This window comes from Pelodiscus sinensis, chromosome 1 (assembly GCF_052426305.1).
Source record: "Pelodiscus sinensis isolate ZL-2025 chromosome 1, ASM5242630v1, whole genome shotgun sequence".
Lineage (NCBI taxonomy): Eukaryota > Metazoa > Chordata > Testudines > Trionychidae > Pelodiscus > Pelodiscus sinensis.
In genome coordinates, this window is record NC_143052.1 from 138,482,304 (window position 1) to 138,509,364 (window position 27,061).

Genomic DNA, 27,061 nt, shown 5'->3' on the forward strand with positions numbered 1-27,061 from the left:
CCGCAGCCCGGGTCGCCGTTTTTGTCTTCAAAAGTCAATTTCGGCCATCGCAGCATGAGGAGGACGTTTTTGGGCTCCGGAGGTGAATTTCTGGCTCCACAGCCCGGGTCTCCGATTCCGGCTTCAAAAGTCGATTTTGGCCATCGCGGCCCGAGTAGGGCGTATTCAGGCTCTGGAAGTGATTTTCTTGGTCCGCAGCCCGGGTCGCCGTTTTCGGCTTCAAAAGTCGATTTCGGCCATCGCGGCCCGAGTAGGTCGTATTCAGGCTCTGGAAGTGATTTTCTCGGTCCGCAGCCCGGGTCGCCGTTTTTGTCTTCAAAAGTCAATTTCGGCCATCGCAGCATGAGGAGGACGTTTTTGGGCTCCGGAGGTGAATTTCTGGCTCCGCAGCCCGGGTCTCCGAATCAGGCTTCAAAAGTCGATTTTGGCCATCGCGGCCCGAGTAGGGCGTATTCAGGCTCTGGAAGTGATTTTCTCGGTCCGCAGCCCGGGTCGCCGTTTTCGCCTTCAAAAGTCGATTTCGGCCATCACGGCCCGAAGAGGGTGTTTTCGGGCACCGGACGTGGATTTAGGCCTACGCAGCTCGTTTCGACGTTTTCAACTACAGAAGTCAATTTTGTCCATCGCGGGTTGAGGAGGGCGTTTTCAGCCTCCGAACGTGCATTTTGGCCTCCGAAGCCCGTGTCTCCATTTTGGGCCTCAAAAGTCGATTTCGGTCATCGTGGCGCGAGGAGGACGTTTTCACGCTCTGGATGTGTATTTCTGGCTCCGCAGCCCGGGTCGCCATTTTCACCTTCAAAAGTCGATTTCGGCCATCGCGGCCCGAGAAGGGCTTTTTCGGGCTCCGCACGTGATTTTTTTCGCTCCGCGGCCCGGGTCGCCATTTTGACCTTCAAAAGTCGATTTCGGCCATCGCGGCCCGAATAGGGCGTTTTCGGGCTCCGCAGGTGATTTTCTCTCTCCGCCGCCCGGGGTCACCGTTTTCACCTTCAGAAGTGGATTTCGGCCATCATGGCCCGAGGAGGATGTCTTCAGGCTCCGGACATGAATTTCTGGCGCCGCGGCCCGGGTCGCCGTTTTCGGCTTCAAAACTCGATTTTGGCCATCGCGGCCCGAGTAGGGCGTATTCAGGCTCTTGAAGTGATTTTCTCGGTCCGCAGCCCGGGTCGCCGTTTTTGTCTTCAAAAGTCAATTTCGGCCATCGCAGCATGAGGAGGACGTTTTTGGGCTCCGGAGGTGAATTTCTGGCTCCACAGCCCGGGTCTCCGATTCCGGCTTCAAAAGTCGATTTTGGCCATCGCGGCCCGAGTAGGGCGTATTCAGGCTCTGGAAGTGATTTTCTCGGTCCGCAGCCCGGGTCGCCGTTTTTGTCTTCAAAAGTCAATTCGGCCATCTCAGCATGAGGAGGACGTTTTTGGGCTCCGGAGGTGAATTTCTGGCTCCACAGCCCGGGTCTCCGATTCCGGCTTCAAAAGTCGATTTTGGCCATCGCGGCCCGAGTAGGGCGTATTCAGGCTCTGGAAGTGATTTTCTCGGTCCGCAGCCCGGGTCGCCGTTTTCGGCTTCAAAAGTCGATTTCGGCCATTGCGGCCCGAATAGGGCGTTTTCGGGCTCCGCAGGTGATTTTCTCACTCCGCTGCCCGGGTCACCGTTTTCACCTTCAGAAGAGGATTTCGGCCATCATGGCCCGAGGATGATGTTTTCAGGCTCCGGACATGACTTTCTGGCGCCGCGGCCCGGGTCGCCGTTTTCGGCTTCAAAACTCGATTTGGCCGTCGCGGCCCGAGTAGGGCGTATTCAGGCTCTGGAAGTGATTTTCTCGGTCCGCAGCCCGGGTCGCCGTTTTTGTCTTCAAAAGTCAATTCGGCCATCGCAGCATGAGGAGGACGTTTTTGGGCTCCGGAGGTGAATTTCTGGCTCCCCTGCCCGGGTCTCCGATTCCGGCTTCAAAAGTCGATTTCGGCCATCGCGGCACGAGGATAGCGTTATCGGGCTCCGGACATGGATTACTGGCTCCGCAGCCCGGGTCGCCGTTTTCACCTTCCAATGTCGATTTCGGCCATCGTGGCCCGAATAGGGCGTTTTCGGGCTCCGCAGGTGATTTTCTCACTCCGCTGCCCGGGTCACCGTTTTCACCTTCAGAAGTGGATTTCGGCCATCATGGCCCGAGGACGATGTTTTCAGGCTCCGGACATGAATTTCTGGCGCCGCGGCCCGGGTCGCCGTTTTCGGCTTCAAAACTCGATTTTGGCCATCGCGGCCCGAGTAGGGCGTATTCAGGCTCTGAAAGTGATTTTCTCGGTCCGCAGCCCGGGTCGCCGTTTTTGTCTTCAAAAGTCAATTTCGGCCATCGCAGCATGGTGAGGTCGTTTTTGGGCTCCGGAGGTGAATTTCTGGCTCCACAGCCCGGGTCTCCGATTCCGGCTTCAAAAGTAGATTTTGGCCATCGCGGCCCGAGTAGGGCGTATTCAGGCTCTGGAAGTGATTTTCTCGGTCCGCAACCCGGTTCGCCGTTTTCAGCTTCAAAAGTCGATTTTGGCCATCGCGGCCCGAGTAGGGCGTATTCAGGCTCTGGAAGTGGATTTAGGCCTACGCAGCCCGTTTCGACGTTTTCAACAACAGAAGTCAATTTTGTCCATCGCGGGTTGAGAAGGGCGTTTTCAGCCTCCGAACGTGCATTTTGGCCTCCGGAGCCCGTGTCTCCATTTTTGGCCTCTAAAGTCGATTTCGGTCATCGTGGCGCGAGGAGGACGTTTTCGCGCTCGGGATGTGGATTTCTGGCTCCGCAGCCCGTGTCGCCATTTTCACCTTCATAAGTCGATTTCGGCCATCGCGGCCCGAGTAGGGCGTATTCAGGCTCTGGAAGTGATTTTCTCGGTCCGCAGCCCGGGTCGCCGTTTTCGGCTTCAAAAGTCGATTTCGGACATCGCGGCCCAGGAAGGGCTTTTTCGGGCTCCGCACGTGATTTTCTCAGTCCTTGCCCCTGGTCGCCGTTTTCGGCTTCAAAAGTCGATTTCGGCCATCGCGGCCCGAATAGGGCGTTTTCGGGCTCCGCAGGTGATTTTCTCACTCCGCTGCCCGGGTCAGTGTTTTCACCTTCAGAAGAGGATTTCGGCCATCATGGCCCAAGGATGATGTTTTCAGGCTCCGGACATGAATTTCTGGCGCCACGGCCAGGGTCGCCGTTTTCGGCTTCAAAACTCGATTTTGGCCATCGCGGCCCGAGTAGGGCGTATTCAGGCTCTGGAAGTGATTTTCTCGATCCGCAGCCCGGGTCGCCGTTTTCGGCTTCAAAAGTTGATTTCGGCCATCATGGCCCGAAGAGGGTGTTTTCGGGCACCGGATGTGGATTTAGGCCTACGCAGCCCGTTTCGACGTTTTCAACTACAGAAGTCAATTTTGTCCATCGCGGGTTGAGGAGGGCGTTTTCAGCCTCCGAACGTGCATTTTGGCCTCCGAAGCCCGTGTCTCCATTTTAGGCCTCAAAAGTCGATTTCGGTCATCGTGGCCCAGGAAGGGCATTTCGGGCTCCGCAGGTGATTTTCTCTCTCCGCCGCCCGAGGTCACCGTTTTCACCTTCAGAAGTGGATTTCGGCCATCATGGCCCGAGGAGGATGTTTTCAGCCTCCGGACATGAATTTCTGACGCCGCGGCCCGGGTCGCCGTTTTGGGCTTCAAAACTCGATTTTAGCCATCATGGCCCGAGGAGGATGTTTTCAGGCTCCGGACATGAATTTCTGGTGCCGAGGCCCGGGTCGCCGTTTTCGGCTTCAAAAGTCGATTTTGGCCATCGCGGCCCGAGTAGGGCGTATTCAGGGTCTTGAAGTGATTTTCTCGGTCCGCAGCCCGGGTCGCCGTTTTTGTCTTCAAAGGTCAATTTCGGCCATCGCAGCATGAGAAGGACGTTTTTGGGCTCCGGAGGTGAGTTTCTGGCTCCACAGCCCGGGTCTCCGATTCCGGCTTCAAAAGTCGATTTTGGCCATCGCGGCCCGAGTAGGGCGTATTCAGGCTCTGAAAGTGATTTTCTCGGTCCGCAACCCGGTTCGCCGTTTTCGGCTTCAAAAGTCGATTTAGGCCATCGCGGCCCGAATAGGGCGTTTTCGGGCTCCGCAGGTGATTTTCTCACTCCGCTGCCCGGGTCACCGTTTTCACCTTCAGAAGTGGATTTCGGCCCTCATGGCCCGAGGAGGATGTTTTCAGGCTCCGGACATGAATTTCTGGCGCCGCGGCCCGGGTCGCCGTTTTCGGCTTCAAAACTCGATTTTGGCCATCGCGGCCCGAAGAGGGCGTATTCAGGCTCTGGAAGTGATTTTCTCGGTCCGCAGCCCGGGTCACCGTTTTTGTCTTCAAAAGTCAATTTCGGCCATCGCAGAATGAGGAGGACGTTTTTGGGCTCCGGAGGTGAATTTTAGGCTCCACAGCCCGGGTCTCCGATTCTGGCTTCAAAAGTCGATTTTGGCCATCGTGGCCCGAGTAGGGCGTATTCAGGCTCTGGAAGTGGATTTAGGCCTACGCAGCCCGTTTCGACGTTTTCAACAACAGAAGTCAATTTTGTCCATCGCGGGTTGAGGAGGGCGTTTTCAGCCTCCGAATGTGCATTTTGGTCTCCGGAGCCCGTGTCTCCATTTTTGGCCTCAAAAGTCGATTTCGGTCATCGTGGCGCGAGGAGGACGTTTTTGCGCTCTGGATGTGGATTTCTGGCTCCGCAGCCATTTTCACCTTCAAAACTCGATTTTGGCCATCGCGGCCCGAGTAGGGCGTATTCAGGCTCTGGAAGTGATTTTCTCGGTCCGCAGCCCGGGTCGCCGTTTTTGTCTTCAAAAGTCAATTCGGCCATCTCAGCATGAGGAGGACGTTTTTGGGCTCCGGAGGTGAATTTCTGGCTCCACTGCCCGGGTCTCCGATTCCGGCTTCAAATGTCGATTTTGGTCATCGCGGCCCGAGTAGGGCGTATTCAGGCTCTGGAAGTGATTTTCTCGGTCTGCAGCCCGGGTCGCCGTTTTTGGCTTCAAAAGTCGATTTCGGCCATCGCGGCCCGAAGAGGGTGTTTTCGGGCACCGGACGTGGATTTAGGCCTACGAAGCCCATTTCGACGTTTTCAGCTACAGAAGTCAATTTTGCCCATCGCGGCTTGAGGAGGGCGTTTTCAGGCTCCGAACGTGCATTTTGGCCTCCGAAGCCCGTGTCTCCATTTTTGGCCTCTAAAGTCGATTTCGGTCATCGTGGCGCGAGGAGGACGTTTTCGCGCTCGGGATGTGGATTTCTGGCTCCGCAGCCCGTGTCGCCATTTTCACCTTCATAAGTCGATTTCGGCCATCGCGGCCCGAGTAGGGCGTATTCAGGCTCTGGAAGTGATTTTCTCGGTCCGCAGCCCGGGTCGCCGTTTTCGGCTTCAAAAGTCGATTTCGGACATCGCGGCCCAGGAAGGGCTTTTTCGGGCTCCGCACGTGATTTTCTCTCTCCGCCGCCCGGGGTCACCGTTTTCACCTTCAGAAGTGGATTTCGGCCATCATGGCCCGAGGAGGATGTTTTCAGCCTCCGGACATGAATTTCTGGCGCCGCGGCCCGGGTCGCCGTTTTGGGCTTTTCAAAACTCGATTTTGGCCATCATGGCCCGAGGAGGATGTTTTCAGGCTCAGGACATTAATTTCTGGTGCCGAGGCCCGGGTCGCCGTTTTCGGCTTCAAAAGTCGATTTTGGCCGTCGCGGCCCGAGTAGGGCGTTTTTGGGCTCCGGAGGTGAATTTCTGGCTCCACAGCCCGGGTCTCCGATTCCGGCTTCAAAAGTCGATTTTGGCCATCGCGGCCCGAGTAGGGCGTATTCAGGCTCTGGAAGTGATTTTCTCGGTCCGCAGCCCGGGTCGCCGTTTTCGCCTTCAAAAGTCGATTTCGGCCATCACGGCCCGAAGAGGGTGTTTTCGGGCACCGGACGTGGATTTAGGCCTACGCAGCTCGTTTCGACGTTTTCAACTACAGAAGTCAATTTTGTCCATCGCGGGTTGAGGAGGGCGTTTTCAGCCTCCGAACGTGCATTTTGGCCTCCGAAGCCCGTGTCTCCATTTTTGGCCTCAAAAGTCGATTTCGGTCATCGTGGCGCGAGGAGGACGTTTTCACGCTCTGGATGTGTATTTCTGGCTCCGCAGCCCGGGTCGCCATTTTCACCTTCAAAAGTCGATTTCGGCCATCGCGGCCCGAGAAGGGCTTTTTCGGGCTCCGCACGTGATTTTTTCGCTCCGCGGCCCGGGTCGCCATTTTGACCTTCAAAACTCTATTTTGGCCATCGCGGCCCGAATAGGGCGTTTTCGGGCTCCGCAGGTGATTTTCTCTCTCCGCCGCCCGGGGTCACCGTTTTCACCTTCAGAAGTGGATTTCGGCCATCATGGCCCGAGGAGGATGTTTTCAGGCTCCAGACATGAATTTCTGGCGCCGCGGCCCGGGTCGCCGTTTTCGGCTTCAAAACTCGATTTTGGCCATCGCGGCCCGAGTAGGGCGTATTCAGGCTCTGGATGTGATTTTCTCGGTCCGCAGCCCGGGTCGCCGTTTTTGTCTTCAAAAGTCAATTTCGGCCATCGCAGCATGAGGAGGACGTTTTTGGGCTCCGGAGGTGAATTTCTGGCTCCACAGCCCGGGTCTCCGATTCCGGCTTCAAAAGTCGATTTTGGCCATCGCGGCCCGAGTAGGGCGTATTCAGGCTCTGGAAGTGATTTTCTCGGTCCCCCGCCCGGGTCGCCGTTTTTGTCTTCAAAAGTCAATTTCGGCCATCGCAGCATGAGGAGGACGTTTTTGAGCTCCGGAGGTGAATTTCTGGCTCCACAGCCCGGGTCTCCGATTCCGGCTTCAAATGTCGATTTTGGCCATCGCGGCCCGAGTAGGGCGTATTCAGGCTCTGGAAGTGATTTTCTCGGTCCGCAGCCCGGGTCGCCGTTTTCGGCTTCAAAAGTCGATTTCGGCCATCGCGGCACGAGGATAGCGTTTTCGGCCTCCGGACATGGATTACTGGCTCCGCAGCCCGGGTCGCCGTTTTCGGCTTCAAAAGTCGATTTCGGCCATCACGGCCCGAAGAGGGTGTTTTCGGGCACCGGAATGGATTTAGGCCTACGCAGCCCGTTTCGACGTTTTCAACTACAGAAGTCAATTTTGTCCATCGCGGGTTGAGGAGGGCGTTTTCAGCCTCCGAACGTGCATTTTGGCCTCCGAAGCCCGTGTCTCCATTTTTGGCCTCAAAAGTCGATTTCGGTTATCGTGGCGCGAGGAGGACGTTTTCGCGCTCAGGATGTGGATTTCTGGCTCCGCAGTCCGGGTCGCCACTTTCACCTTCAAAAGTCGATTTCGGCCATTGCGGCCCGAGAAGGGCTTTTTCGGGCTCCGCACGTGATTTTTTCGCTCCGCGTCCCGGGTCGCCATTTTGACCTTCTAAAGTCAATTTCGGCCATCGCGGCCCGAATAGGGCGTTTTCGGGCTCCGCAGGTGATTTCCTCTCTCCGCCGCCCGGGGTCACCGTTTTCACCTTCAGAAGTGGTTTTCGGCCATGAATTTCTGGCGCCGCGACCTGGGTGGCCGTTTTCGGCTTCAAAAGTCGATTTCGGCCATCACGGCCCGAAGAGGGTGTTTTCGGGCACCGGACGTGGATTTAGGCCTACGCAGCTCGTTTCGACGTTTTCAACTACAGAAGTCAATTTTGTCCATCGTGGGTTGAGGAGGGCGTTTTCAGCCTCCGAACGTGCATTTTGGCCTCCGAAGCCCGTGTCTCCATTTTTGGCCTCAAAAGTCGATTTCGGTCATCGTGGAGCGAGGAGGACGTTTTCACGCTCTGGATGTGTATTTCTGGCTCCGCAGCCCGGGTCGCCATTTTCACCTTCAAAAGTCGATTTCGGCCATCGCGGCCCGAGAAGGGCTTTTTCGGGCTCCGGACGTGATTTTTTCGCTCCGCGGCCCGGGTCGCCATTTTGACCTTCAAAAGTCAATTTTGGCCATCGCGGCCCGAATAGGGCGTTTTCGGGCTCCGCAGGTGATTTCTCTCTCCGCCGCCCGGGGTCACCGTTTTCACCTTCAGAAGTGGATTTCGGCCATCATGGCCCGAGGAGGATGTTTTCACGCTCCGGACATGAATTTCTGGCGCCGCGGCCCGGGTCGCCGTTTTCGGCTTCAAAACTCGATTTTGGCCATCGCGGCCCGAGTAGGGCGTATTCAGGCTCTGGAAGTGATTTTCTCGGTCCGCAGCCCGGGTCGCCGTTTTTGTCTTCAAAAGTCAATTTCAGCCATCGCAGCATAAGGAGGACGTTTTTGGGCTCCGGAGGTGAATTTCTGGCTCCACAGCCCGGGTCTCCGATTCCGGCTTCAAAAGTCGATTTTGGCCATCGCGGCCCGAATAGGGCGTTTTTGGGGTCCGCAGGTGATTTTCTCGGTCCGCAGCCCGGGTCGCCATTTTCGCCTTCAAAAGTCGATTTCGGCCATCACGGCCCGAAGAGGGTGTTTTCGGGCACCGGACGTGGATTTAGGCCTACGCAGCTCGTTTCGACGTTTTCAACTACAGAAGTCAATTTTGTCCATCGCGGGTTGAGGAGGGCGTTTTCAGCCTCCGAACGTGCATTTTGGCCTCCGAAGCCCGTGTCTCCATTTTTGGCCTCAAAAGTCGATTTCGGTCATCGTGGCGCGAGGAGGACGTTTTCACGCTCTGGATGTGTATTTCTGGCTCCGCAGCCCGGGTCGCCATTTTCACCTTCAAAAGTCGATTTCGGCCATCGCGGCCCGAGAAGGGCTTTTTCGGGCTCCGGACGTGATTTTTTCGCTCCGCGGCCCGGGTCGCCATTTTGACCTTCAAAAGTCAATTTTGGCCATCGCGGCCCGAATAGGGCGTTTTCAGGCTCCGCAGGTGATTTTCTCTCTCCGCCGCCCGGGGTCACCGTTTTCACCTTCAGAAGTGGATTTCGGCCATCATGGCCCGAGGAGGATGATTTCAGGCTCCGGACATGAATTTCTGGCGCCGCGGCCCGGGTCGCCGTTTTCGGCTTCAAAACTCGATTTTGGCCATCGCGGCCCGAGTAGGGCGTATTCAGGCTCTGGAAGTGATTTTCTCGGTCTGCAGCCCGGGTCGCCGTTTTTGTCTTCAAAAGTCAATTTCGGCCATCGCAGCATGAGGAGGACGTTTTTGGGCTCCGGAGGTGAATTTCTGGCTCCACAGCCCGGGTCTCCGATTCCGGCTTCAAAAGTCGATTTTGGCCATCGCGGCCCGAGTAGGGCGTATTCAGGCTCTGGAAGTGATTTTCTCGGTCCGAAGCCCGGGTCGCCGTTTTCGCCTTCAAAAGTTGATTTCGGCCATCACGGCCCGAAGAGGGTGTTTTCGGGCACCGGACGTGGATTTAGGCCTACGCAGCTCGTTTCGACGTTTTCAACTACAGAAGTCAATTTTGTCCATCGCGGGTTGAGGAGGGCGTTTTCAGCCTCCGAACGTGCATTTTGGCCTCCGAAGCCCGTGTCTCCATTTTTGGCCTCAAAAGTCGATTTCGGTCATCGTGGTGCGAGAAGGGCTTTTTCGGGCTCCGGACGTGATTTTTTCGCTCCGCGGCCCGGGTCGCCATTTTGACCTTCAAAAGTCAATTTTGGCCATCGCGGCCCGAATAGGGCGTTTTCGGGCTCCGCAGGTGATTTTCTCTCTCCCCCGCCCGGGGTCACCGTTTTCACCTTCAGAAGTGGATTTCGGCCATCATGGCCCGAGAAGGATGTTTTCAGGCTCCGGACATGAATTTCTGGCGCCGCGGCCCGGGTCGCCGTTTTCGGCTTCAAAACTCGATTTTGGCCATCATGGCCCGAAGAGGATGTTTTCAGGCTCCGGACATGAATTTCTGGCGCCGCGGCCCGGGTCGCCGTTTTCGGCTTCAAAAGTCGATTTTGGCCATCGCGGCCCGAGAAGGGCGTACTCAGGCTCTGGAAGTGATTTTCTCGGTCCGCAGCCCGGGTCGCCGTTTTTGTCTTCAAAAGTCAATTTCGGCCATTGCAGCATGAGGAGGACTTTTTTGGGCTCCAGAGGTGAATTTCTGGCTCCAAAAGTCGATTTTGGCCATCGCGGCCCGAGAAGGGCGTACTCAGGCTCTGGAAGTGATTTTCTCGGTCCGCAGCCCGGGTCGCCGTTTTTGGCTTCAAAAGTCGATTTCGGCCATCGCGGCACGAGGATACCGTTTTCGGCCTCCGGACATGGATTACTGGCTCCCCAGCCCGGGTCGCCGTTTTCGGCTTCAAAAATCTATTTTGGCCATCACGGCCCGAAGAGGGTGTTTTCGGGCACTGGACGTGGATTTAGGCCTACGAAGCCCGTTTCGACGTTTTCAGCTACAGAAGTCAATTTTGTCCATCGCGGCTTGAGGAGGGCGTTTTCAGGCTCCGAACGTGCATTTTGGCCTCCGAAGCCCGTGTCTCCATTTTTGGCCTCAAAAGTCGATTTCGGTCATCGTGGCACAAGGAGGACGTTTTCGCGCTCTGGATGTGGATTTATGGCTCCGCAGCCCGGGTCGCCGTTTTCGGCTTCAAAAGTCAATTTCGGCCATCGTGGCCCGAGAAGGGATTTTTCGGGCTCCGCACGTGATTTTCTCAGTCCTTGGCCCGGGTCGCCGTTTTCGGCTTCAAAAGTCGATTTCGGCCATCGCGGCCCGAGGATGATGTTTTCAGGCTCCGGACATGAATTTCTGGCGCCGCGGCCCGGGTCGCCGTTTTCGGCTTCAAAAGTCGATTTCGGCCATCACGGCCCGAAGAGGGTGTTTTCGGGCACCGGACGTGGATTTAGGCCTACGCAGCTCGTTTCGACGTTTTCAACTACAGAAGTCAATTTTGTCCATCGCGGGTTGAGGAGGGCGTTTTCAGCCTCCGAACGTGCATTTTGGCCTCAGAAGCCCGTGTCTCCATTTTTGGCCTCAAAAGTCGATTTCGGTCATCGTGGCGTGAGGAGGACGTTTTCACGCTCTGGATGTGGATTTCTGGCTCCGCAGACCGGGTCGCCATTTTCACCTTCAAAAGTCGATTTCGGCCATCGCGGCCCGAGAAGGGCTTTTTTGGGCTCCGGACGTGATTTTTTCGCTCCGCGGCCCGGGTCGCCATTTTGACCTTCAAAAGTCAATTTTGGCCATCGCGGCCCGAATAGGGCGTTTTCGGGCTCCGCAGGTGATTTTCTCTCTCCGCCGCCCGGGGTCACCGTTTTCACCTTCAGAAGTGGATTTCGGCCATCATGGCCCGAGGAGGATGTTTTCAGGCTCCGGACATGAATTTCTGGCGCCGCGGCCCGGGTCGCCGTTTTCGGCTTCAAAACTCGATTTTGGCCATCGCGGCCCGAGTAGGGCGTATTCAGGCTCTGGAAGTGATTTTCTCGGTCCGCAGCCCGGGTCGCCGTTTTTGTCTTCAAAAGTCAATTTCGGCCATCGCAGCATGAGGAGGACGTTTTTGGGCTCCGGAGGTGAATTTCTGGCTCCACAGCCCGGGTCTCCGATTCCGGCTTCAAAAGTCGATTTTGGCCATCGCGGCCCGAATAGGGCGTTTTTGGGGTCCGCAGGTGATTTTCTCGGTCCGCAGCCCGGGTCGCCATTTTCGCCTTCAAAAGTCGATTTCGGCCATCACGGCCCGAAGAGGGTGTTTTCGGGCACCGGACGTGGATTTAGGCCTACGCAGCTCGTTTCGACGTTTTCAACTACAGAAGTCAATTTTGTCCATCGCGGGTTGAGGAGGGCGTTTTCAGCCTCCGAACGTGCATTTTGGCCTCCGAAGCCCGTGTCTCCATTTTTGGCCTCAAAAGTCGATTTCGGTCATCGTGGCGCGAGGAGGACGTTTTCACGCTCTGGATGTGGATTTCTGGCTCCGCAGCCCGGGTCGCCATTTTCACCTTCAAAAGTCGATTTCGGCCATCGCGGCCCGAGAAGGGCTTTTTCGGGCTCCGCACGTGATTTTTTCGCTCCGCGGCCCGGGTCGCCATTTTGACCTTCAAAAGTCAATTTTGGCCATCGCGGCCCGAATAGGGCGTTTTCGGGCTCCGCAGGTGATTTTCTCTCTCCGCCGCCCGGGGTCACCGTTTTCACCTTCAGAAGTGGATTTCGGCCATCATGGCCCGAGGAGGATGTTTTCAGGCTCCGGACATGAATTTCTGGCGCCGCGGCCCGGGTCGCCGTTTTCGGCTTCAAAACTCGATTTTGGCCATCGCGGCCCGAGTAGGGCGTATTCAGGCTCTGGAAGTGATTTTCTCGGTCCGCAGCCCGGGTCGCCGTTTTTGTCTTCAAAAGTCAATTTCGGCCATCGCAGCATGAGGAGGACGTTTTTGGGCTCCGGACGTGAATTTCTGGCTCCAAAGCCCGGGTCTCCGATTCCGGCTTCAAAAGTCGATTTTGGCCATCGCAGCCCGAGTAGGGCGTATTCAGGCTCTGGAAGTGATTTTCTCGGTCCGCAGCCCGGGTCGCCGTTTTTGTCTTCAAAAGTCGATTTCGGCCATCGCAGCATGAGGAGGACGTTTTTGGGCTCCGGAGGTGAATTTCTGGCTCCACAGCCCGGGTCTCCGATTCCGGCTTCAAAAGTCGATTTTGGCCATCGCGGCCCGAGTAGGGCGTATTCAGGGTCTGGAAGTGATTTTCTCGGTCCGCAGCCCGGGTCGCCGTTTTCGGCTTCAAAAATCGATTTCGGCCATCGCGGCCCGAATAGGGCGTTTTCGGGCTCCGCAGGTGATTTTCTCTCTCCGCTGCCCGGGTCACCGTTTTCACCTTCAGAAGTGGATTTCGGCGATCATGGCCCGAGGAGGATGTTTTCAGGCTCCGGACATGAATTTCTGGCGCCGCGGCCCGGGTCGCCGTTTTCGGCTTCAAAACTCGATTTTGGCCATCGCGGCCCGAGTAGGGCGTATTCAGGCTCTGGAAGTGATTTTCTCGGTCCGCAGCCCTGGTCGCCGTTTTTGTATTCAAAAGTCAATTTCGGCCATCGCAGCATGAGGAGGACGTTTTTGGGCTCCGGACGTGAATTTCTGGCTCCACAGCCCGGGTCTCCGATTCCGGTTTCAAAAGTCGATTTTGGCCATCGCAGCCCGAGTAGGGCGTATTCAGGCTCTGGAAGTGATTTTCTCGGTCCGCAGCCCGGGTCGCCGTTTTTGTCTTCAAAACTCGATTTTGGCCATCGCGGCCCGAGTAGGGCGTATTCAGGCTCTGGAAGTGATTTTCTCGGTCAGCAGCCCAGGTCGCCGTTTTCGGCTTCAAAAGTCTATTTTGGCCATCACGGCCCGAAGAGGGTGTTTTCGGGCACCGGACGTGGATTTAGGCCTACGAAGCCCGTTTCGACGTTTTCAGCTACAGAAGTCAATTTTGTCCATCGCGGCTTGAGGAGGGCGTTTTCAGGCTCCGAACGTGCATTTTGGCCTCCGAAGCCCGTGTCTCCATTTTTGGCCTCAAAAGTCGATTTCGGTCATCGTGGCACGAGGAGGACGTTTTCGCACTCTGGATGTGGATTTCTGGCTCCGCAGCCCGGGTTGCCGTTTTCGGCTTCAAAAGTCAATTTCGGCCAACGCGGCCCGAGAAGGACTTTTTCGGGCTCCGCACGTGATTTTCTCAATCCTTGGCCCGGGTCACCGTTTTTGTCTTCAAAAGTCAATTTTGGCCATCGCAGCATGAGGAGGACGTTTTTGGGCTCCGGACGTGAATTTATGGCTCCACAGCCCGGGTCTCCGATTCCGGCTTCAAAAGTCGATTTTGGCCATCGCGGCCCGAGTAGGGCGTATTCAGGCTCCGGAAGTGATTTTCTCGGTCCGCAGCCCGGGTCGCCGTTTTTGGCCTCAAAAGTCGATTTTGGCCATCGCGGCCCGAGTAGGTCGTATTCAGGCTCTGGAAGTGATTTTCTCGGTCCGCAGCCCGGGTCGCCGTTTTTGTCTTCAAAAGTCAATTTCGGCCATCGCAGCATGAGGAGGACGTTTTTGGGCTCCGGAGGTGAATTTCTGGCTCCACAGCCCGGGTCTCCGAATCAGGCTTCAAAAGTCGATTTTGGCCATCGCGGCCCGAGTAGGGCGTATTCAGGCTCTGGAAGTGATTTTCTCGGTCCGCAGCCCGGGTCGCCGTTTTCGGCTTCAAAAGTCGATTTCAGCCATCGCGGCCCGAATAGGGCGTTTTCGGGATCCGCAGGTGATTTTCTCACTCCGCTGCCCGGGTCACCGTTTTCACCTTCAGAAGTGGATTTCGGCCATCATGGCCCGAGGAGGATGTTTTCAGGCTCCGGACATGAATTTCTGGCGCCGCGGCCCAGGTCGCCGTTTTCGCCTTCAAAAGTCGATTTCGGCCATCACGGCCCGAAGAGGGTGTTTTCGGGCACCGGACGTGGATTTAGGCCTACGCAGCTCGTTTCGACGTTTTCAACTACAGAAGTCAATTTTGTCCATCGCGGGTTGAGGAGGGCGTTTTCAGCCTCCGAACGTGCATTTTGGCCTCCGAAGCCCGTGTCTCCATTTTTGGCCTCAAAAGTCGATTTCGGTCATCGTGGCGCGAGGAGGACGTTTTCACGCTCTGGATGTGTATTTCTGGCTCCGCAGCCCGGGTCGCCATTTTCACCTTCAAAAGTCGATTTCGGCCATCGCGGCCCGAGAAGGGCTTTTTCGGGCTCCGCACGTGATTTTTTCGCTCCGCGGCCCGGGTCGCCATTTTGACCTTCAAAAGTCAATTTTGGCCATCGCGGCCCGAATAGGACGTTTTCGGGCTCCGCAGGTGATTTTCTCTCTCCGCCGCCCGGGGTCACCGTTTTCACCTTCAGAAGTGGATTTCGGCCATCATGGCCCGAGGAGGATGTTTTCAGCCTCCGGACATGAATTTCTGGCGCCGCGGCCCGGGTCGCCTTTTTCGGCTTCAAAACTCGATTTTGGCCATCGCGGACCGAATAGGGCGTATTTAGGCTCTGGAAGTGATTTTCTCGGTCCGCAGCCCGGGTCGCCGTTTTTGTCTTCAAAAGTCAATTTCGGCCATCGCAGCATGAGGAGGACGTTTTTGGGCTCCGGAGGTGAATTTCTGGCTCCACAGCCCGGGTCTCCGAATCAGGCTTCAAAAGTCGATTTTGGCCATCGCGGCCCGAGTAGGGCGTATTCAGGCTCTGGAAGTGATTTTCTCGGTCCGCAGCCCGGGTCACCGTTTTCGGCTTCAAGAGTCGATTTCGGCCATCGCGGCCCGAATAGGGCGTTTTCGGGCTCCGCAGGTGATTTTCTCACTCCGCTGCCCGGGTCACCGTTTTCACCTTCAGAAGTGGATTTCGGCCATCATGGCCCGAGGAGGATGTTTTCAGGCTCCGGACATGAATTTCTGGCGCCACGGCCCGGGTCGCCGTTTTCGGCTTCAAAACTCGATTTTGGCCATCGCGGCCCGAGTAGGGCGTATTCAGGCTCTGGAAGTGATTTTCTCGGTCCGCAGCCCGGGTCGCCGTTTTTGTATTCAAAAGTCAATTTCGGCCATCGCAGCATGAGGAGGACGTTTTTGGGCTCCGGACGTGAATTTCTGGCTCCACACCCCCGGGTCTCCGATTCCGGCTTCAAAAGTCGATTTTGGCCATCGCGGCCCGAGTAGGGCGTATTCAGGGTCTGGAAGTGATTTTCTCGGTCCGCAGCCCGGGTCGCCGTTTTTGGCTTCAAAAGTCGATTTCGGCCATCGCGGCACGAGGATAGCGTTATCGGGCTCGGGACATGGATTACTGGCTCCGCAGCCCGGGTCGCCGTTTTCGGCTTCAAAAGTCTATTTTGGCCATCACGGCCCGAATAGGGTGTTTTCGGGCACCGAATGTGGATTTAGGCCTACGAAGCCCGTTTCGACGTTTTCAGCTACAGAAGTCAATTTTGTCCATCGCGGCTTGAGGAGGGCGTTTTCAGGCTCCGAACGTGCATTTTGGCCTCCGAAGCCCGTGTCTCCATTTTTGGCCTCAAAAGTCGATTTCGGTCATCGTGGCACGAGGAGGACGTTTTCGCGCTCTGGATGTGGATTTCTTGCTCCGCAGCCCGGGTCGCCGTTTTCGGCTTCAAAAGTCGATTTTGGCCATCGCGGCCCGAGAAGGGATTTTTCGGGCTCCACACGTGATTTTTTCGCTCCGCGGCCCGGGTCGCCGTTTTCACCTTCAAAAGTGGATTTCGGCCATCGCAGCCCAGGAAGGGCTTTTGCGGGCTCCGCACGTGATTTTCTCAGTCCTTGGCCCGGGTCGCCGTTTTCGGCTTCAAAAGTCGATTTCGGCCATCGCGGCCCGAGTAGGGCGTTTTCGGGCTCCGCAGGTGATTTTCTCACTCCGCTGCCCGGGTCACCGTTTTCACCTTCAGAAGTGGATTTCGGCCATCATGGCCCGAGGAGGATGTTTTCAGGCTCCGGACATGAATTTCTGGCGCCGCGGCCCGGGTCGCCGTTTTCGGCTTCAAAACTCGATTTTGGCCATCGCGGCCCGAGTAGGGCGTATTCAGGCTCTGGAAGTGATTTTCTCGGTCCGCAGCCCGGGTCGCCGTTTTTGTCTTCAAAAGTCAATTTCGGCCATCGCAGCATGAGGAGGACGTTTTTGGGCTCCGGAGGTGAATTTCTGGCTCCACAGCCCGGGTCTCCGATTCCGGCTTCAAAAGTCGATTTTGGCCATCGCGGCCCGAGTAGGGCGTATTCAGGCTCTGGAAGTGATTTTCTCGGTCCGAAGCCCGGGTCGCCGTTTTCGCCTTCAAATGTCGATTTCGGCCATCACGGCCCGAAGAGGGTGTTTTCGGGCACCGGACGTGGATTTAGGCCTACGCAGCTCGTTTCGACGTTTTCAACTACAGAAGTCAATTTTGTCCATCGCGGGTTGAGGAGGGCGTTTTCAGCCTCCGAACGTGCATTTTGGCCTCCGAAGCCCGTGTCTCCATTTTTGGCCTCAAAAGTCGATTTCGGTCATCGTGGCGCGAGGAGGACGTTTTCACGCTCTGGATGTGTATTTCTGGCTCCGCAGCCCGGGTCGCCATTTTCACCTTCAAAAGTCGATTTCGGCCATCGCGGCCCGAGAAGGGCTTTTTCGGGCTCCGCACGTGATTTTTTCGCTCCGCGGCCCGGGTCGCCATTTTGACCTTCAAAAGTCAATTTTGGCCATCGCGGCCCGAATAGGGCGTTTTCGGGCTCCGCAGGTGATTTTCTCTCTCCGCCGCCCGGGGTCACCGTTTTCACCTTCAGAAGTGGATTTCGGCCATCATGGCCCGAGGAGGATGTTTTCAGCCTCCGGACATGAATTTCTGGCGCCGCGGCCCGGGTCGCCATTTTCGGCTTCAAAACTCGATTTTGGCCATCGCGGACCGAGTAGGGCGTATTCAGGCTCTGGAAGTGATTTTCTCGGTCCGCAGCCCGGGTCGCCGTTTTTGTCTTCAAAAGTCAATTTCGGCCATCGCAGCATGAGGAGGACGTTTTTGGGCTCCGGAGGTGAATTTCTGGCTCCACAGCCCGGGTCTCCGAATCAGGCTTCAAAAGTCGATTTTGGCCATCGCGGCCCGAGTAGGGCGTATTCAGGCTCTGGAAGTGATTTTCTCGGTCCGCAGCCCGGGTCGCCGTTTTCGCCTTCAAAAGTCGATTTCGGCCATCACGGCCCGAAGAGGGTGTTTTCGGGCACCGGACGTGGATTTAGGCCTACGCAGCTCGTTTCGACGTTTTCAACTACAGAAGTCAATTTTGTCCATCGCGGGTTGAGGAGGGCGTTTTCAGCCTCCGAACGTGCATTTTGGCCTCCGAAGCCCGTGTCTCCATTTTGGGCCTCAAAAGTCGATTTCGGTCATCGTGGCGCGAGGAGGACGTTTTCACGCTCTGGATGTGTATTTCTGGCTCCGCAGCCCGGGTCGCCATTTTCACCTTCAAAAGTCGATTTCGGCCATCGCGGCCCGAGAAGGGCTTTTTCGGGCTCCGCACGTGATTTTTTTCGCTCCGCGGCCCGGGTCGCCATTTTGACCTTCAAAAGTCAATTTTGGCCATCGCGGCCCGAATAGGGCGTTTTCGGGCTCCGCAGGTGATTTTCTCTCTCCGCCGCCCGGGGTCACCGTTTTCACCTTCAGAAGTGGATTTCGGCCATCATGGCCCGAGGAGGATGTTTTCAGGCTCCGGACATGAATTTCTGGCGCCGCGGCCCGGGTCGCCGTTTTCGGCTTCAAAACTCGATTTTGGCCATCGCGGCCCGAGTAGGGCGTATTCAGGCTCTGGAAGTGATTTTCTCGGTCCGCAGCCCGGGTCGCCGTTTTTGTCTTCAAAAGTCAATTTCGGCCATCGCAGCATGAGGAGGACGTTTTTGGGCTCCGGAGGTGAATTTCTGGCTCCACAGCCCGGGTCTCCGATTCCGGCTTCAAAAGTCGATTTTGGCCATCGCGGCCCGAGTAGGGCGTATTCAGGCTCTGGAAGTGATTTTCTCGGTCCGCAGCCCGGGTCGCCGTTTTCGGCTTCAAAAGTCGATTTCGGCCATCGCGGCCCGAGTAGGTCGTATTCAGGCTCTGGAAGTGATTTTCTCGGTCCGCAGCCCGGGTCGCCGTTTTTGTCTTCAAAAGTCAATTTCGGCCATCGCAGCATGAGGAGGACGTTTTTGGGCTCCGGAGGTGAATTTCTGGCTCCACAGCCCGGGTCTCCGAATCAGGCTTCAAAAGTCGATTTTGGCCATCGCGGCCCGAGTAGGGCGTATTCAGGCTCTGGAAGTGATTTTCTCGGTCCGCAGCCCGGGTCGCCGTTTTCGCCTTCAAAAGTCGATTTCGGCCATCACGGCCCGAAGAGGGTGTTTTCGGGCACCGGACGTGGATTTAGGCCTACGCAGCTCGTTTCGACGTTTTCAACTACAGAAGTCAATTTTGTCCATCGCGGGTTGAGGAGGGCGTTTTCAGCCTCCGAACGTGCATTTTGGCCTCCGAAGCCCGTGTCTCCATTTTTGGCCTCAAAAGTCGATTTCGGTCATCGTGGCGCGAGGAGGACGTTTTCACGCTCTGGATGTGTATTTCTGGCTCCGCAGCCCGGGTCGCCATTTTCACCTTCAAAAGTCGATTTCGGCCATCGCGGCCCGAGAAGGGCTTTTTCGGGCTCCGCACGTGATTTTTTTCGCTCCGCGGCCCGGCTCGCCATTTTGACCTTCAAAAGTCAATTTTGGCCATCGCGGCCCGAATAGGGCGTTTTCGGGCTCCGCAGGTGATTTTCTCTCTCCGCCGCCCGGGGTCACCGTTTTCACCTTCAGAAGTGGATTTCGGCCATCATGGCCCGAGGAGGATGTTTTCAGGCTCCGGACATGAATTTCTGGCGCCGCGGCCCGGGTCGCCGTTTTCGGCTTCAAAAGTCGATTTTGGCCATCGCGGCCCGAGTAGGGCGTATTCAGGCTCTGGAAGTGATTTTCTCGGTCCGCAGCCCGGGTCGCCGTTTTCGGCTTCAAAAGTCGATTTCGGCCATCACGGCCCGAAGAGGGTGTTTTCGGGCACCGGACGTGGATTTAGGCCTACGCAGCTCGTTTCGACGTTTTCAACTACAGAAGTTAATTTTGTCCATCGCGGGTTGAGGAGGGCGTTTTCAGCCTCCGAACGTGCATTTTGGCCTCCGAAGCCCGTGTCTCCATTTTTGGCCTCAAAAGTCGATTTCGGTCATCGTGGCGCGAGGAGGACGTTTTCACGCTCTGGATGTGTATTTCTGGCTCCGCAGCCCGGGTCGCCATTTTCACCTTCAAAAGTCGATTTCGGCCATCGCGGCCCGAGAAGGGCTTTTTCGGGCTCCGGACGTGATTTTTTCGCTCCGCGGCCCGGGTCGCCATTTTGACCTTCAAAAGTCGATTTCGGCCATCGCGGCCCGAATAGGGCGTTTTCGGGCTCCGCAGGTGATTTTCTCACTCCGCTGCCCGGGTCACCGTTTTCACCTTCAGAAGTGGATTTCGGCCATCATGGCCCGAGGAGGATGTTTTCAGGCTCCGGACATGAATTTCTGGCGCCGCGGCCCGGGTCGCCGTTTTCGGCTTCAAAACTCGATTTTGGCCATCGCGGCCCGAGTAGGGCGTATTCAGGCTCTGGAAGTGATTTTCTCGGTCCGCAGCCCGGGTCGCCGTTTTTGTCTTCAAAAGTCAATTTCGGCCATCGCAGCATGAGGAGGACGTTTTTGGGCTCCGGAGGTGAATTACTGGCTCCACAGCCCGGGTCTCCGAATTAGGCTTCAAAAGTCGATTTTGGCCATCGCGGCCCGAGTAGGGCGTATTCAGGCTCTGGAAGTGATTTTCTCGGTCCGCAGCCCGGGTCGCCGTTTTCGGCTTCAAAAGTCGATTTCGGCCATCGCGGCCCGAATAGGGCGTTTTCGGGCTCCGCAGGTGATTTTCTCACTCCGCTGCCCGGGTCACCGTTTTCACCTTCAGAAGTGGATTTCGGCCATCATGGCCCGAGGAGGATGTTTTCAGGCTCCGGACATGAATTTCTGGCGCCGCGGCCCGGGTCGCCGTTTTCGGCTTCAAAACTCGATTTTGGCCATCGCGGCCCGAGTAGGGCGTATTCAGGCTCTGGAAGTGATTTTCTCGGTCCGCAGCCCGGGTCGCCGTTTTCGGCTTCAAAAGTCGATTTCGGCCATCGCGGCCCGAATAGGGCGTTTTCGGGCTCCGCAGGTGATTTTCTCACTCCGCTGCCCGGGTCACCGTTTTCACCTTCAGAAGTGGATTTCGGCCATCGCGGCCCGAGTAGGGCGTATTCAGGCTCCGGACATGAATTTCTGGCGCCGCGGCCCGGGTCGCCGTTTTCGGCTTCAAAACTCGATTTTGGCCATCGCGGCCCGAGTAGGGCGTATTCAGGCTCTGGAAGTGATTTTCTCGGTCCGCAGCCCGGGTCGCCGTTTTCGCCTTCAAAAGTCGATTTCTGCCATCACGGCCCGAGTAGGGCGTATTCAGGCTCTGGAAGTGATTTTCTCGGTCCGCAGCCCGGGTCGCCGTTTTTGTCTTCAAAAGTCAATTTCGGCCATCGCAGCATGAGGAGGATGTTTTTGGGCTCCGGAGGTGAATTTCTGGCTCCACAGCCCGGGTCTCCGAATCAGGCTTCAAAAGTCGATTTTGGCCATCGCGGCCCGAAGAGGGTGTTTTCGGGCACCGGACGTGGATTTAGGCCTACGCAGCTCGTTTCGACGTTTTCAACTACAGAAGTCAATTTTGTCCATCGCGGGTTGAGGAGGGCGTTTTCAGCCTCCGAACGTGCATTTTGGCCTCCGAAGCCCGTGTCTCCATTTTGGGCCTCAAAAGTCGATTTCGGTCATCGTGGCGCGAGGAGGACGTTTTCACGCTCTGGATGTGTATTTCTGGCTCCGCAGCCCGGGTCGCCATTTTCACCTTCAAAAGTCGATTTCGGCCATCGCGGCCCGAGAAGGGCTTTTTCGGGCTCCGCACGTGATTTTTTCGCTCCGCGGCCCGGGTCGCCATTTTGACCTTCAAAAGTCTATTTTGGCCATCGCGGCCCGAATAGGGCGTTTTCGGGCTCCGCAGGTGATTTTCTCTCTCCGCCGCCCGGGGTCACCGTTTTCACCTTCAGAAGTGGATTTCGGCCATCATGGCCCGAGGAGGATGTTTTCAGGCTCCGGACATGAATTTCTGGCGCCGCGGCCCGGGTCGCCGTTTTCGGCTTCAAAACTCGATTTTGGCCATCGCGGCCCGAGTAGGGCGTATTCAGGCTCTGGAAGTGATTTTCTCGGTCCGCAGCCCGGGTCGCCGTTTTTGTCTTCAAAAGTCAATTTCGGCCATCGCAGCATGAGGAGGACGTTTTTGGGCTCCGGAGGTGAATTTCTGGCTCCACAGCCCGGGTCTCCGAATCAGGCTTCAAAAGTCGATTTTGGCCATCGCGGCCCGAGTAGGGCGTATTCAGGCTCTGGAAGTGATTTTCTCGGTCCGCAGCCCGGGTCGCCGTTTTCGGCTTCAAAAGTCGATTTCGGCCATCGCGGCCCGAGTAGGTCGTATTCAGGCTCTGGAAGTGATTTTCTCGGTCCGCAGCCCGGGTCGCCGTTTTTGTCTTCAAAAGTCAATTTCGGCCATCGCAGCATGAGGAGGACGTTTTTGGGCTCCGGAGGTGAATTTCTGGCTCCACAGCCCGGGTCTCCGAATCAGGCTTCAAAAGTCGATTTTGGCCATCGCGGCCCGAGTAGGGCGTATTCAGGCTCTGGAAGTGATTTTCTCGGTCCGCAGCCCGGGTCGCCGTTTTCGCCTTCAAAAGTCGATTTCGGCCATCACGGCCCGAAGAGGGTGTTTTCGGGCACCGGACGTGGATTTAGGCCTACGCAGCTCGTTTCGACGTTTTCAACTACAGAAGTCAATTTTGTCCATCGCGGGTTGAGGAGGGCGTTTTCAGCCTCCGAACGTGCATTTTGGCCTCCGAAGCCCGTGTCTCCATTTTTGGCCTCAAAAGTCGATTTCGGTCATCGTGGCGTGAGGAGGACGTTTTCACGCTCTGGATGTGTATTTCTGGCTCCGCAGCCCGGGTCGCCATTTTCACCTTCAAAAGTCGATTTCGGCCATCGCGGCCCGAGAAGGGCTTTTTCGGGCTCCGGACGTGATTTTTTCGCTCCGCGGCCCGGGTCGCCATTTTGACCTTCAAAAGTCTATTTTGGCCATCGCGGCCCGAATAGGGCGTTTTCGGGCTCCGCAGGTGATTTTCTCTCTCCGCCACCCGGGGTCACCGTTTTCACCTTCAGAAGTGGATTTCGGCCATCATGGCCCGAGGAGGATGTTTTCAGGCTCCGGACATGAATTTCTGGCGCCGCGGCCCGGGTCGCCGTTTTCGGCTTCAAAACTCGATTTTGGCCATCGCGGCCCGAGTAGGGCGTATTCAGGCTCTGGAAGTGATTTTCTCGGTCCGCAGCCCGGGTCGCCATTTTTGTCTTCAAAAGTCAATTTCGGCCATCGCAGCATGAGGAGGACGTTTTTGGGCTCCGGAGGTGAATTTCTGGCTCCACAGCCCGGGTCTCCGATTCCGGCTTCAAAAGTCGATTTTGGCCATCGCGGCCCGAGTAGGGCGTATTCAGGCTCTGGAAGTGATTTTCTCGGTCCGCAGCCCGGGTCGCCGTTTTCGCCTTCAAAAGTCGATTTCGGCCATCACGGCCCGAAGAGGGTGTTTTCGGGCACCGGACGTGGATTTAGGCCTACGCAGCTCGTTTCGACGTTTTCAACTACAGAAGTCAATTTTGTCCATCGCGGGTTGAGGAGGGCGTTTTCAGCCTCCGAACGTGCATTTTGGCCTCCGAAGCCCGTGTCTCCATTTTGGGCCTCAAAAGTCGATTTCGGTCATCGTGGCGCGAGGAGGACGTTTTCACGCTCTGGATGTGTATTTCTGGCTCCGCAGCCCAGGTCGCCATTTTCACCTTCAAAAGTCGATTTCGGCCATCGCGGCCCGAGAAGGGCTTTTTCGGGCTCCGCACGTGATTTTTTCGCTCCGCGGCCCGGGTCGCCATTTTGACCTTCAAAAGTCGATTTCGGCCATCGCGGCCCGAATAGGGCGTTTTCGGGCTCCGCAGGTGATTTTCTCACTCCGCTGCCCGGGTCACCGTTTTCACCTTCAGAAGTGGATTTCGGCCATCATGGCCCGAGGAGGATGTTTTCAGGCTCCGGACATGAATTTCTGGCGCCGCGGCCCGGGTCGCCGTTTTCGGCTTCAAAACTCGATTTTGGCCATCGCGGCCCGAGTAGGGCGTATTTAGGCTCTGGAAGTGATTTTCTCGGTCCGCAGCCCGGGTCGCCGTTTTCGGCTTCAAAAGTCGATTTCGGCCATCGCGGCCCGAATAGGGCGTTTTCGGGCTCCGCAGGTGATTTTCACACTCCGCTGCCCGGGTCACCGTTTTCACCTTCAGAAGTGGATTTCGGCCATCATGGCCCGAGGAGGATGTTTTCAGGCTCCGGACATGAATTTCTGGCGCCGCGGCCCGGGTCGCCGTTTTCGGCTTCAAAACTCGATTTTGGCCATCGCGGCCCGAGTAGGGCGTATTCAGGCTCTGGAAGTGATTTTCTCGGTCCGCAGCCCGGGTCGCCGTTTTCGCCTTCAAAAGTCGATTTCGGCCATCACGGCCCGAGTAGGGCGTATTCAGGCTCTGGAAGTGATTTTCTCGGTCCGCAGCCCGAGTCGCCGTTTTTGTCTTCAAAAGTCAATTTCGGCCATCGCAGCATGAGGAGGACGTTTTTGGGCTCCGGAGGTGAATTTCTGGCTCCACAGCCCGGGTCTCCGAATCAGGCTTCAAAAGTCGATTTTGGCCATCGCGGCCCGAGTAGGGCGTATTCAGGCTCTGGAAGTGATTTTCTCGGTCCGCAGCCCGGGTCGCCGTTTTTGTCTTCAAAAGTCAATTTCGGCCATCGCAGCATGAGGAGGACATTTTTGGGCTCCGGAGGTGAATTTCTGGCTCCACAGCCCGGGTCTCCGAATCAGGCTTCAAAAGTCGATTTTGGCCATCGCGGCCCGAAGAGGGTTATTTCGGGCACCGGACGTGGATTTAGGCCTACACAGCTCGTTTCGACGTTTTCAACTACAGAAGTCAATTTTGTCCATCGCGGGTTGAGGAGGGCGTTTTCAGCCTCCGAACGTGCATTTTGGCCTCCGAAGCCCGTGTCTCCATTTTTGGCCTCAAAAGTCGATTTCGGTCATCGTGGCGCGAGGAGGACGTTTTCACGCTCTGGATGTGTATTTCTGGCTCCGCAGCCCGGGTCGCCATTTTCACCTTGAAAAGTCGATTTCGGCCATCGCGGCCCGAGAAGGGCTTTTTCGGGCTCCGCACGTGATTTTTTCGCTCCGCGGCCCGGGTCGCCATTTTGACCTTCAAAAGTCAATTTTGGCCATCGCGGCCCGAATAGGGCGTTTTCGGGCTCCGCAGGTGATTTTCTCTCTCCGCCGCCCGGGGTCACCGTTTTCACCTTCAGAAGTGGATTTCGGCCATCATGGCCCGAGGAGGATGTTTTCAGGCTCCGGACATGAATTTCTGGCGCCGCGGCCCGGGTCGCCGTTTTCGGCTTCAAAACTCGATTTTGGCCATCGCGGCCCGAGTAGGGCGTATTCAGGCTCTGGAAGTGATTTTCTCGGTCCGCAGCCCGGGTCGCCGTTTTTGTCTTCAAAAGTCAATTTCGGCCATCGCAGCATGAGGAGGACGTTTTTGGGCTCCGGAGGTGAATTTCTGGCTCCACAGCCCGGGTCTCCGATTCCGGCTTCAAAAGTCGATTTTGGCCATCGCGGCCCGAGTAGGGCGTATTCAGGCTCTGGAAGTGATTTTCTCGGTCCGCAGCCCGGGTCGCCGTTTTGGTCTTCAAAAGTCAATTTCGGCCATCGCAGCATGAGGAGGACGTTTTTGGGCTCCGGAGGTGAATTTCTGGCTCCACAGCCCGGGTCTCCGATTCCGGCTTCAAAAGTCGATTTTGGCCATCGCGGCCCGAGTAGGGCGTATTCAGGCTCTGGAAGTGATTTTCTCGGTCCGCAGCCCGGGTCGCCGTTTTTGTCTTCAAAAGTCAATTTCGGCCATCGCAGCATGAGGAGGACGTTTTTGGGCTCCGGAGGTGAATTTCTGGCTCCACAGCCTGGGTCTCCGATTCCGGCTTCAAAAGTCGATTTTGGCCATCGCGGCCCGAGTAGGGCGTATTCAGGCTCTGGAAGTGATTTTCTCGGTCCGCAGCCCGGGTCGCCGTTTTTGGCTTCAAAAGTCGATTTCGGCCATTGCTGCACGAGGATAGCATTATCGGGCTTCTGACATGGATTACTGGCTCCGCAGCCCGGGTCGCCGTTTTCGGCTTCAAAAGTCTATTTTGGCCATCACGTCCCGAAGAGGGTGTTTTCGGGCACCGGACGTGGATTTAGGCCTACGAAGCCCGTTTCGACGTTTTCAGCTACAGAAGTCAATTTTGTCCATCGCGGGTTGAGGAGGGCGTTTTCAGGCTCCGAACGTGCATTTTGGCCTCCGAAGCCCGTGTCTCCATTTTTGGCCTCAAAAGTCGATTTCGGTCATCGTGGCACGAGGAGGACGTTTTCGCGCTCTGGATGTGGATTTCTGGCTCCGCGGCCCGGGTCGCCGTTTTCGGCTTCAAAAGTCGATTTCGGCCCTCGCGGCCCGAGAAGGGATTTTTTGGGCTCCGCAGGTGATTTTCTCTCTCCGCCGCCCGGGGTCACCGTTTTCACCTTCAGAAGTGGATTTCGGCCATCATGGCCCGAGGAGGATGTTTTCAGGCTCCGGACATGAATTTCTGGCGCCGCGGCCCGGGTCGCCGTTTTCGGCTTCAAAACTCGATTTTGGCCATCGCGGCCCGAGTAGGGCGTATTCAGGCTCTGGAAGTGATTTTCTCGGTCCGCAGCCCGGGTCGCCGTTTTTGTCTTCAAAAGTCAATTTCGGCCATCGCAGCATGAGGAGGACGTTTTTGGGCTCCGGAGGTGAATTTCTGGCTCCACAGCCCGGGTCTCCGATTCCGGCTTCAAAAGTCGATTTTGGCCATCGCGGCCCGAGTAGGGCGTATTCAGGCTCTGGAAGTGATTTTCTCGGTCCGCAGCCCGGGTCGCCGTTTTCGCCTTCAAAAGTCGATTTCGGCCATCGCGGCCCGAGTAGGTCGTATTCAGGCTCTGGAAGTGATTTTCTCGGTCCGCAGCCCGGGTCGCCGTTTTTGTCTTCAAAAGTCAATTTCGGCCATCGCAGCAAAAGGAGGACGTTTTTGGGCTCCGGAGGTGAATTTCTGGCTCCACAGCCCGGGTCTCCGAATCAGGCTTCAAAAGTCGATTTTGGCCATCGCGGCCCGAGTAGGGCGTATTCAGGCTCTGGAAGTGATTTTCTCGGTCCGCAGCCCGGGTCGCCATTTTCGGCTTCAAAAGTCGATTTCGGCCATCGTGGCCCGAATAGGGTGTTTTCGGGCTCCGCAGGTGATTTTCTCACTCCGCTGCCCGGGTCACCGTTTTCACCTTCAGAAGTGGATTTCGGCCATCATGGCCCGAGGAGGATGTTTTCAGGCTCCGGACATGAATTTCTGGCGCCGCGGCCCGGGTCGCCGTTTTCGGCTTCAAAACTCGATTTTGGCCATCGCGGCCCGAGTAGGGCGTATTCAGGCTCTGGAAGTGATTTTCTCGGTCCGCAGCCCGGGTCGCCGTTTTTGTCTTCAAAAGTCAATTTCGG